Raw genomic sequence first — 10,099 nt, forward strand, 5'->3', positions numbered from 1 at the left:
TTATTTCACTTAGCCTAGTGCCCTCCAGTTTCATCTGTGCTGTCATAAATGGCAAGATCACCTTCTTTTTTTAAAGCTGAATACCATCATTTCCTAATTCATCCATCCCTTGACACACAGGTCGGTATCTTGGCTGTTGTGAATAATACTACAGTGGACAACGGAGGTTTGTTTTCTCCCCAGTCTGCCCTTGAGACACAGAGCGCACCAGCGAAGTGTTAGAGGGGTGCTGGCTCCCCATGTGGAAGTCAGGGTCACAATTCCATGCTCACCAGCTCTGGGGGTCAGTGAGGGGCTCAGTGACTGAGGCCCATTTCCATTGTTTTAGATGGAAATTGGGCAAGAGAGCTCTCGACAGCTTCGCTTATATTTATTTCCGGCCAGATCAAAGGTCTTGTCGGCAACCTGTCCTGATGTCTTGATTCCTGTTTTTCTTAGCAAAATTTTTTTTCCGGATGGTGTTCACTCCAAATAAGCTACTAAGAGGCCCCCAGGGATCGAGAGAGAGAGAGAGAGAGAGAGCAAGTGAGCGAGACTGGATGGTCAGAATTTAGTTCTGTCTTGCTATAAATAAGTATACGGATTGGTACAGATTCCACTGGCCTGAGATCCGCCACTGTTCTCTGTGGAGGGAATAAGACAAGCTTGTGGTCCTTTCTGGGCTCTGAGGGGGATGCAAACAGCTCACAGAGCACCCAGGAAAGACTAGATTTGTAAAATTTTAACAATAATCTTTTACTGAAAGGGAGTATTACCTAATGGTTAAGGACACGACTTGGAACGAGGTGACCTTCGAATGTCCATTCTACTACTTACAAAGTAACCTTGGGAAAGTCTTCACCTCTCTGTTTCTACATCTGTAAGATGGAGACGATAATACTTCCTCCCTTACAGTGGTGGTGGGAAGATTGAATAAATTTATGAAGGCAGCACGCCAAGCACAATGCCTAGCATAGGGCTAGGGCTAGTAAATAGTAGCACGTTCCTATTTATCAAGAGGGCATTGGGCATATATTGTTGCTTCGAGCCTTACAACAGTCTTTGGCGTAGATGTGGCCATTTATAAATGTTAAGTGTTTGTAACTGGTTTTGCAAGATGAGGAAATAAAGAAAGACTGACTTGAACGACTTGCCTCCAGTTAGTAAGTAGCCGAACCAGGGCTCACACCGTGGGTTGGCTGTTGACTGCAAGACTCTTGTGGTCTACCTCACCAGGCTGAGATAACCAACAGGATGCATTTATTCACTGAAGGCGTAGAGAGCAAGGCTCACCTTGCCTGCTTTCCACCTTAGAAGGGTTATCCCAACAAAGCCAATGAGGTGCTTTGAGCACATCATAACAAAAGGAGATGAATCAGCCCTCGCCTTTCACCTCTGGATTCTTGGTGATGTCCATAGGGAAGCTACGGGCCTGTGTCAATGTGAAGTAGGTCAGGCTGTGGGCCAAGGCTTCAGTTAGTGGAAGCTGTAGGCACCCTACCAGCTCAGGGAAACGTTGCCCACAAACTGGTTACACCACCCTGGTTAGCACACAGACAAGCGCTCACTGCCTACCCGGCTCATGCAAGTTCTAGAGTTGACATCTGGGATGATGTCACAGACCCTGTGGGCTGGGGATGAGGAAGGCCAGTTGGCATACATGTCTCGTAATAAAAATACAGCCCCCAAAACACACTCACCCTCTTGTACATCAGCATCCCCCCCAAAATAGCCACCATTTTCCTGCTTCGGTCAAGGCGGACACTTGGAAGATTTGTTTGGAAGCTTAAAATCTTGAAGAGCCTCAGGATCCTCCCTGGGAACATCAAAAACATCTGTCCACACCAGACAGGGAAGGCCTGGGCTGCCTTCCTCTACACCCAGAAAAGGGCTTTGTTCTGTTCTCTTTTGCTTTGTTTTCTCTTTCCCTAATTTCGAATACGCGCATTCCCTCTGATTCTCTTTTGTCCACCCCCCCCGCCCCCCAGAGCTTCCTCGCTCAGGCTCCCTGTGTTCTCCTGGAAATAGTAGCAACTGACATTTATCGAGCAATTGCGATGAGCCAAGAACTGTGCTAATGTATTTACACACATCACAGTCTTGATGTTCATGACAAACGCTCGCGTTGGCACTCCTGGTTTATTGTGCCCATTTTAAAGACCAGAAAAGCAAGGCTCTGGGAAATTAAAGTGCCTGCCCAGTGTTGACCCAAGCATAAGCGGAGGTGCTGGGTTTGGAACCACCATGTACCTCCAAAGGTCCCTATTGCCAGCCCCTGAGCTGTCTTGCCTTCCTTTCTTCACATCTGTTTTCAGAAGCGCACGGACACCACATGCTGTGATTTTTCCTATTACGTGCCTGTTCCATTCGCTAACAGTGAAGGGAATCCTAACAACCATTTATTAAGGAGGCACTTAGATGTGTCAGGCAGTATGTTGGCACTTTTACAGGCATCTCCTTTAATCCTGCTGGCAGCTCTCAGCGCTGGGTATCAGGTGCCCCATTACACAGATGAGCAAATAAGTTCAGAGAGGCTAAGTGCATGGCCCCAGGACAAGGACCCGGTGAGTAATGGAGCCAGTTTGGGGAATCAGGTTGGATGGGTCCAAAGCCCAAGTGCTTTGTTCTGTGCCTTAGTGACTCCTACCAGTTGTCAGCTTCTTGAGGGCTGGGCCTTGCATTCCACGCTCTTAGTGCCCCTTAGTGTCTGGCTGTGAACTGGATGAACTGAAAATAAAAGTGGGGGGTGGGGGGTGGAGCAGGAGACTCAAGGAACCAGGTAGCCCAGTGTCTATTCAGGGTGGACCTTAGATTTGCCCGAGTTGGTATAAAAATAACAGAAACAAGATGTCTGTTTCTTTTTAATTTTTTAAAATGTGTGTTCATTTTTTGAGAGAGACAGAGTGCAAGCAGGGGAGAGGGAGACACAGAATCCCAAGCAGGCTTCAGGCTCTGAGCTGTCAGCACAGAGCCCGACGTGGGGACTCGAACCCACGAACCGAGAGATCATGACCTGAGCCGAAGTTGGACGCTTAACCGACTGAGCCACCCAGATGCCCCAAGGTGTTTCTTTTTTTTTTTTTATTTTTTTAATGTTTTATTTATTTCTAGGCGAGAGAGAGAGACAGCGTGAGCAGGGGAGGGTCAGAGAGAGAGGGAGTCACAGACTCCGAAACAGGCCCCAGGCCCCGAGCCGGCNCTAGGCGAGAGAGAGAGACAGCGTGAGCAGGGGAGGGTCAGAGAGAGAGGGAGTCACAGACTCCGAAACAGGCCCCAGGCCCCGAGCCGGCAGTCAGCATAGAGCCCGACGCGGGGCTCGAACCCATGAACCGCGAGATCATGACCCAAGCGAAAGTCGGACGCCCAACCGACTAAGCCACCCAGGTGCCCCTCTTTTTTTTTTTTTTTAAATGATCAACCAAAGAAAATTGGAAAGACGAAAGAAACTAGTGTCAGTCTCTTATACCCAGGATGACTAAGTCCTGACAGACGCCTGTTGAGTGAATACACTCGTATAATCAATTCATGTGGCACCTGAGAGCATCGCTCAGGTATTCGATAGGCATCTTGGACTTGTATGTCCACAGGTAAGGTCTTGATCGGTCCCCACCTTGCAGCTGCCCCCACCTTCCCCATCTCTGTGAATGGAAACCCTCTCTTTCCAGATCCTCAGACCTCTAAGTCTTTGACTCCTCTCTTTCTCTCACACCGCACGTGAATCTTGCAGAAAAATCTGCTTCTGAACTGTCTCCTGAAATCTGACAACTTCTGACCTCTCCCACTGCTGCTGTCATGGTCTGAGACACTGTCACCTCTGACCTGGATTACAGCAACATCCCCCCCCCACCCCGCCCCACTGATCTCTCTGAGACACCTCTCTCTCTTTCCCCCTCTGCTTTATTCTCCACTGAGCAACCAGAGGGGGCCTGCGAAAACGCATCAGATCATTTCACCCACCTGCTCAAAACTGCCAGCAGGCTTCCACGGGGCCTTTGCAGAGTGGTTCCCTCTGCTTGGAATTCTTTGCCTCTTGGAAATCTGCAATCTTTTTGTTGTTGTTGCTGTTTGAGTTTTGCTTTTTGTGTTTTGTTGTCGTTTGTGTGTGTGTTTATTTTTTGTTTTTTGTTGTTGTTACCATGTTGTTGGTACCTTCTTGGTGAGCCAACTCTGACTGCCCTTTATAAAATAGACTCCTCTCGGGGCACCCGAGTGGCTCAGTTGATTAAGCATCCAACTCTTAATTTCAGCTCAGGCCGCGATCTCGCGGTTTGTGGGCTCCAGCCCCGCATCAGGTCTATACTGACAGAGCGGAGCCTGCTTGGAATTCTGTCTCCCTCTCCGGGAGGATTTAATCTGGCAGGGTTAAAGGAGATGCCTGTTCGCTCTCTCTCAAAAATAAATAAACATTAAAAAAATACAATAAAATAGACCCCACTCCATTTTCTTAGCACCCAGAATTCTCTAGTCTCCTTTAACCTGCTTCATTTTTTTCCAGACCCAAATTCTTCTCTGCAGGGAAGGGGCAGAGAGGGAGGGACACACAGAATCCCAAGCAGGCTCCAGGCTCTGAGGTGTCAGCACAGAGCCCGATGCGGGGCTCGAACTCATGAACTGCAAGATCATGACCTGAACTGAAGTTGGACATTTAACAGACTGAGCCACCCAGGTGCCCCTGGGACACTTACCATATACCAACAGATAAGCTTCATGAGGACAGGAGCTGCCTGTGTCCATGGATGAATGAATGAATGAATGAATGAATAAATGAATGAATGAATGGCTATGAACCATTGGTTTCCTTTCACCCCAGTCCAGAAAGGTATGCTATTTACTAGACCAAAGTTCTCCAACAGAACTTTCTGTGCCGACAGACACATTGTACATCTGAGCTTCCCAACACAGTATCCACCGGCTACCTGTGGTTACTGAATACTTGAAATACAGCAAGTGAGGTACTGTAGTGTACTGGCTTCATGGACTTTATTTTTTGGAGCCATTTTAGGGTTTCCAGAAAAAGGGAGCAGAAAGTACCTAGAAGGGACTCCACTTTCCATCTTATTTCATGTTCGTTGGTTTCCAGAGCCGTCTAGTGCTCAGGGCTACCCCCTTGGGCAAGGCAGGGCCAGCCTGAGGCCTCCTCCTGAGATCACTGCGTGCCAGCCCCGCGAGGGGTTCCCGCAGGCGGTCCCAGGGAATGGAGCACGGGTTTTCCCCAGAAGGTATTATTCACGAAAGCCCCGAAGGCTGTGTCCGCCTGCTAAGCAGAAAAGTTTGCAGACCGTACTTTGGAAAGAAGGAAGCCAGACAGTGCAGCAAATGGAACATCAAAATGTTCGATGAAGACAAGCCAATTGCAGCCAGAGAGGTCCCTGGCCATCTTGTGAGTCTTCTCAGGAATCTACTCGTGAGCCTGCTACCTGGCCCACCTTCTCGGGGCCCCACTTCCGTTTGCTCTTCCCCTCACCTCCCAGGCTCTCCTGGGGGCCCTATTCTGCCCCTTCTGAGGTGCACTCATCTCCAGCTGGGCTAAGGCTACCTTGGGTCCTGCTGATCATTCCTCCTCTCCCGAGCCTGCTCTGTAATCTGGCTTTTCATCTCCATAACAACCAGGAAAGCAAATATCCCGCAGATACAACAAAGATTTTTTTTTCTAAAGGGTGAAGTGAAGAAAGAAGAGAAAGACTAAAATCCAAAAAGCCGAGGGGGGGGGGGGAGTAAATAAACCCAGCCAACAAATAAATAGAGACCTTTCTAAGGAAGAGCAAAGGGACACAGAGCTGCCTGTAATTAGCGGCCACCACAGCCCAAAACAAAATCAGACATTCAGCCTCTGCCACTCCGTTGCCATAGAAATGGGACCCGAGATCTGTCAGGCTGTCCCGCTAAAGCGATTCCTTCCCTGGCCGTGCCCACATCAAAGGGGGCCTTCCCATGCTCCCTGATGGCACGGACCATGCCCAGGACCCCACCAGGCCTCTAAAGAGGGGAGGCAGGGGAGGAAAACAGAAAAACAGACCCAGTAGGAAAAATTCCCAAGTGTCCCAAGCCAGACACGTCAGCTTCTCAGGAGACGCAGCAGCGGGAGGGTTGAGCCAAGTGAGACCTTAGGGGGTTTCCGTGCCATGGAGGGTGCGTGCCAGCCATCAGAGGCCTCCACCGGTCACACTGCTCTTTACAGCTGTTTTCACTCTTTTTTCTCTATGCTTCAAAAAAATAAGCATTCTCTTGAACACAGAGAATGGACGGGTGGGGGAGGGGCGCCATCAGAAGGTACAAACCTCCAGCTACAGAATAAGTCCTGGGGATACAATGCATGGCATGGAGATTCTCATTTATACTGTAGAGTCTATTTGAAAGTGGCTAAAGAGGTAGATCTTAAAAGTTCTCATGACAAGAAAAAACAAAACTGTAACCATGTGCGGTAATGGATGGTAATTAGGCTTATTGTGAATTATTTCACTCTCTCTATATCTATCTATATTATATCTCTATATTTCACTCTCTATATATTATAGAGAATTGTTTCACTCTCTCTATATTTATCTATATTATATACTCTCTATATATCTATCTATCAGTAGATAGGTATCTATCTATACATAGGTATTATATATAGAGGTATAATATAGATTAATCTATATAAATATAGATAGATATTTATCAATGGATATCAATAGATGAATCACTACGTTGTATACCTGAAACCAATATAATGTTATATTTCAAAATATCTCAGTAATTTTTAAAAATTTTTATTTTTATTTTTTTAACGTTTATTTATTTTGAGAGAGAGAGAAATAGTGCAAGCAGGGGAGGGGGCAGAGAGAGAGGGAGACACAGAATCCAAAGCAGGCTTCAGGCTCTGAGCTGTCAGCACAGCTGAAATGAGTCACTGAGGCAGGGGTGATCTGATAGGGACAGGAGGCAACCAAGAAGGAGTGACCTCCTCCCTCCTCCCGCCGTCCATCACCTCTACCACTCATCTGCTGGTAAGAAAGTGGTCACAGACTCACAGCCTCAGCATCACAAAGCCAAGCCTAGAAGGATGGAACTGAAGCCTAAAGGCAACCCTTATGAACCGGACAGCCCGTCATTAAACACTTGTTCCCTGCTGTGATGCGTTCCCCATGTTGGACTTCAGGGTGTTTCCAATCCTTTGCTGTTATGAGTACGGGCTCATGGCGATCCTCTGCACCTACTACTTGGTGTGCATTGCAGACGACTTTTTTGTGAAATATCTGCCAATGTGGAATTCGCTTGCTGAACACTGAGGGCCTGTTAAGGGTCCTTGATCCCTGTGGCCAAAACGTTTCCCTTGAAGACCAGGTCAATTTCAGCGCTTTCTAGCAATAAGCGTGCTAAATCCACATCAAGGGTGTGGAATGACTGAGTGTGCGTTCGCACATGCGGCCCTCTCCGATCCCCGAAACTTACCATCTGGGTCTTTCTCCGCTTATCGCCAGACAGTGGCCCACAGTCACCTTTTCTCTTCTCTGATTAAATAGAGTGCCTCTCATTCATTCGCCACTCACCTCATCCTCTCTGGCCCTGCCTCCCTTCTTTCTCCATGTGGTCAGCAAAGCATATTGGGTAAGTGAGAGAGCTCTGGGACAGGCTAGCCACATCCACAGCTGACTCCATCTATGGCTAACAGTGTGACTGGAGGTGAGTAGCTGAGTCTCTCTAAACCAGGGTTCCCTTGTTAATATGACGGCAGTAATAACCTAAAGAGGGCTGTGAGGCTCAGCTGTGATCATGCAAGGGGTCTGGTCTATATAGCATGAGGTCAGTGTGTGCTCCTCATTGAGGGCATTATTTTGTTTAGCTAGTTAGCTCCTTGAGGGCAGGAACCATGTTCCTAGAGTCTTTTTTTGATCACTTTTCCTATTTTTCATGAGGGTGTTACGAAGTAGAGACCCAGACAAGTTAGCTAATGCAAAAGGGGATTATGAAAATCAGGGGAAGCTCAACAAAGCCGATTTGAAGAAGTAGAGCCCAGCCCCACGGACTCCAGCCCCAATCTCTAGGACACATACAGTTCATGTCTGCTGTGTGCCACCTTGGTTTCTCTCCCTCTGACCACCAGCTGTGTGTTTAAAGACTCAAGCTGCCCCTCCTGCATGTCATTAGCAATCATGGGCTCTGGTCCCAACGTTGGTGACCATACTGTCCCTTCACCCTTAGACTCATACTTCATGGGTCAATTCCTAAGAGGGAAGAATTGGGTTAATGGTGTCTGTGTGCTACTCTTGGACTAATCAGATAAGAAGAAGGGTCACAGGGTACCTAGCACAGGCATGCCTGCCTCAGTTTACTGCTTCAGAAGGGGTGGGAGGGAGGGACAGTTCTGAGGAGGAAGCATGACCTCAGGAGATGCTCATAGATGCCTCCTGTACTCTCCACATCACAATGCCCAGCAGAGTGCTCTATGCATAGAAGGGATACAGTCAGTATTTGTTGATTAATATCCAATAACAGTTTTTCACCCTGTTGTCTTCAAAAACTCATTGCAACCCCTTTCCTGACAGTGCTTTTAAAATTCTCCCCAGATTCTCCCCAAAAATGTCCCCAAATATAGAAAAAACCCTTCGGTTTAAGGAGGAGCCCAAAGAGGCCTATTCAAGAGGAAAATCCTTTGGAAGTCCTGCACTTTATCTCGGAAGTTCTAGCAACCTCTGAATTCTACTTTACAGTCAATCTCCATTACAATAAAAATGGTATTTCACCTACTTACTATTGAGTAAAACCAAATGCCAGAAAGATTTGTCATCTTTTTCGTGCAGAATTTTCTACTCCACGATAGCCTGTGAATTACCTGCACTAAACAGTGAGCTCCTTTGGAAAGAACTTATACCCATTTTTGTCACTGTGGTATGTCCAGTTCATAGCATGAGGCTGATCATATAGCAGATGTTCAACAAACATCCCTTGAATGGAAAAATGAATGAACAAGTGAGTGAGTGAGTGAGTGAGTGAGTGAGTAATGAGTGGGTGAATGGATGGTAGAGTTCATGGGTAAGTGAGAAGATGGATGGATGGATGGATGGATGCCAAAGTGGATGGATACATAAGTGGATAGATGGATGGATGCATGCATGCATGGATGTTAGAGTGGATGGAGAGGCGAGTAGATGGATGGATGGATGGTGCAGTAGATGGATACATAAGCAGATGGACAGATGAGTGGATGCATGGATGGATAAAAGAAGTATATGTGTCCCATCTTGAGAAGCAGCAAAATTAAAGTCTAGACTGCTCACCCTGTCAATTCTCAGGTCACTTCTCATTTTCCGTGAGTTGAGGCAAATAACATCTGAGCCAAGGAACAACTGTCACACTCATCCACCACCTCCCAAAATATAAATATCCTTTCAAAGGAGGAACTAGACTGAGCCCCAACCTCCAGAGCACTGGTTTCTACTGCTGAGTTTAACCAGTTCTCCCCAAATGTGATGCTCCTCTGATTTTTATAATATAAAAAGAAATAAACCTAATTATACAAATGCTAGACAAGCCAACAGCAAATCAGAAACCCAGTAGAGAGAGCTACTTTCTGTTTTCATTTTCCCAAACCCAGGAGCAGATAATGGAGGAGAAGGGTGAAAAAGAGAGGGAAGGGAACAGAGCAGGGGAAGAAGAGCAAAGAAGAAAAGAAAGAAGGGGGCTGCCATTTTCTAAGGGCCATCATATGCTGTATACATTGTCATTTATTTATTCAGCAAATAACTAGGGAGCTAGGCAGTTTCCTAAGTCACCGGGGACATAGCTGAGAAAACGCTACCCACATTCTTGCCTTCATGGGGCTTGTATTCTGTAGGAGAATCAGTCTTGGCTTCATCAACAGTTGGGTCCAGATTGATGTGTGGCATTCCAACCCTCACACAGGAGGAAACCAAGACATGGAAAAATTAGGGGATGTTCTGGGATGATTATCAAAGCGTTTACAAGTGATTTATTTGTAAGAAGAAAAAATTGTGTGAATGCATAAATGAAAGGAGAATGAATTGATGCCTTCCCTCTCTAAATAGAACAAGCTCACTTACCTTTATGGTTCCCCCACACTCACATCTTACAATATTCTACCTCTGTTAAATCTACAATGGGATGGTCAAGGACTTCA

This window comes from Hyaena hyaena, unplaced genomic scaffold (assembly GCF_003009895.1).
Source record: "Hyaena hyaena isolate Hyena2069 unplaced genomic scaffold, ASM300989v1 scaffold_0, whole genome shotgun sequence".
Classification (NCBI taxonomy): domain Eukaryota; kingdom Metazoa; phylum Chordata; class Mammalia; order Carnivora; family Hyaenidae; genus Hyaena; species Hyaena hyaena.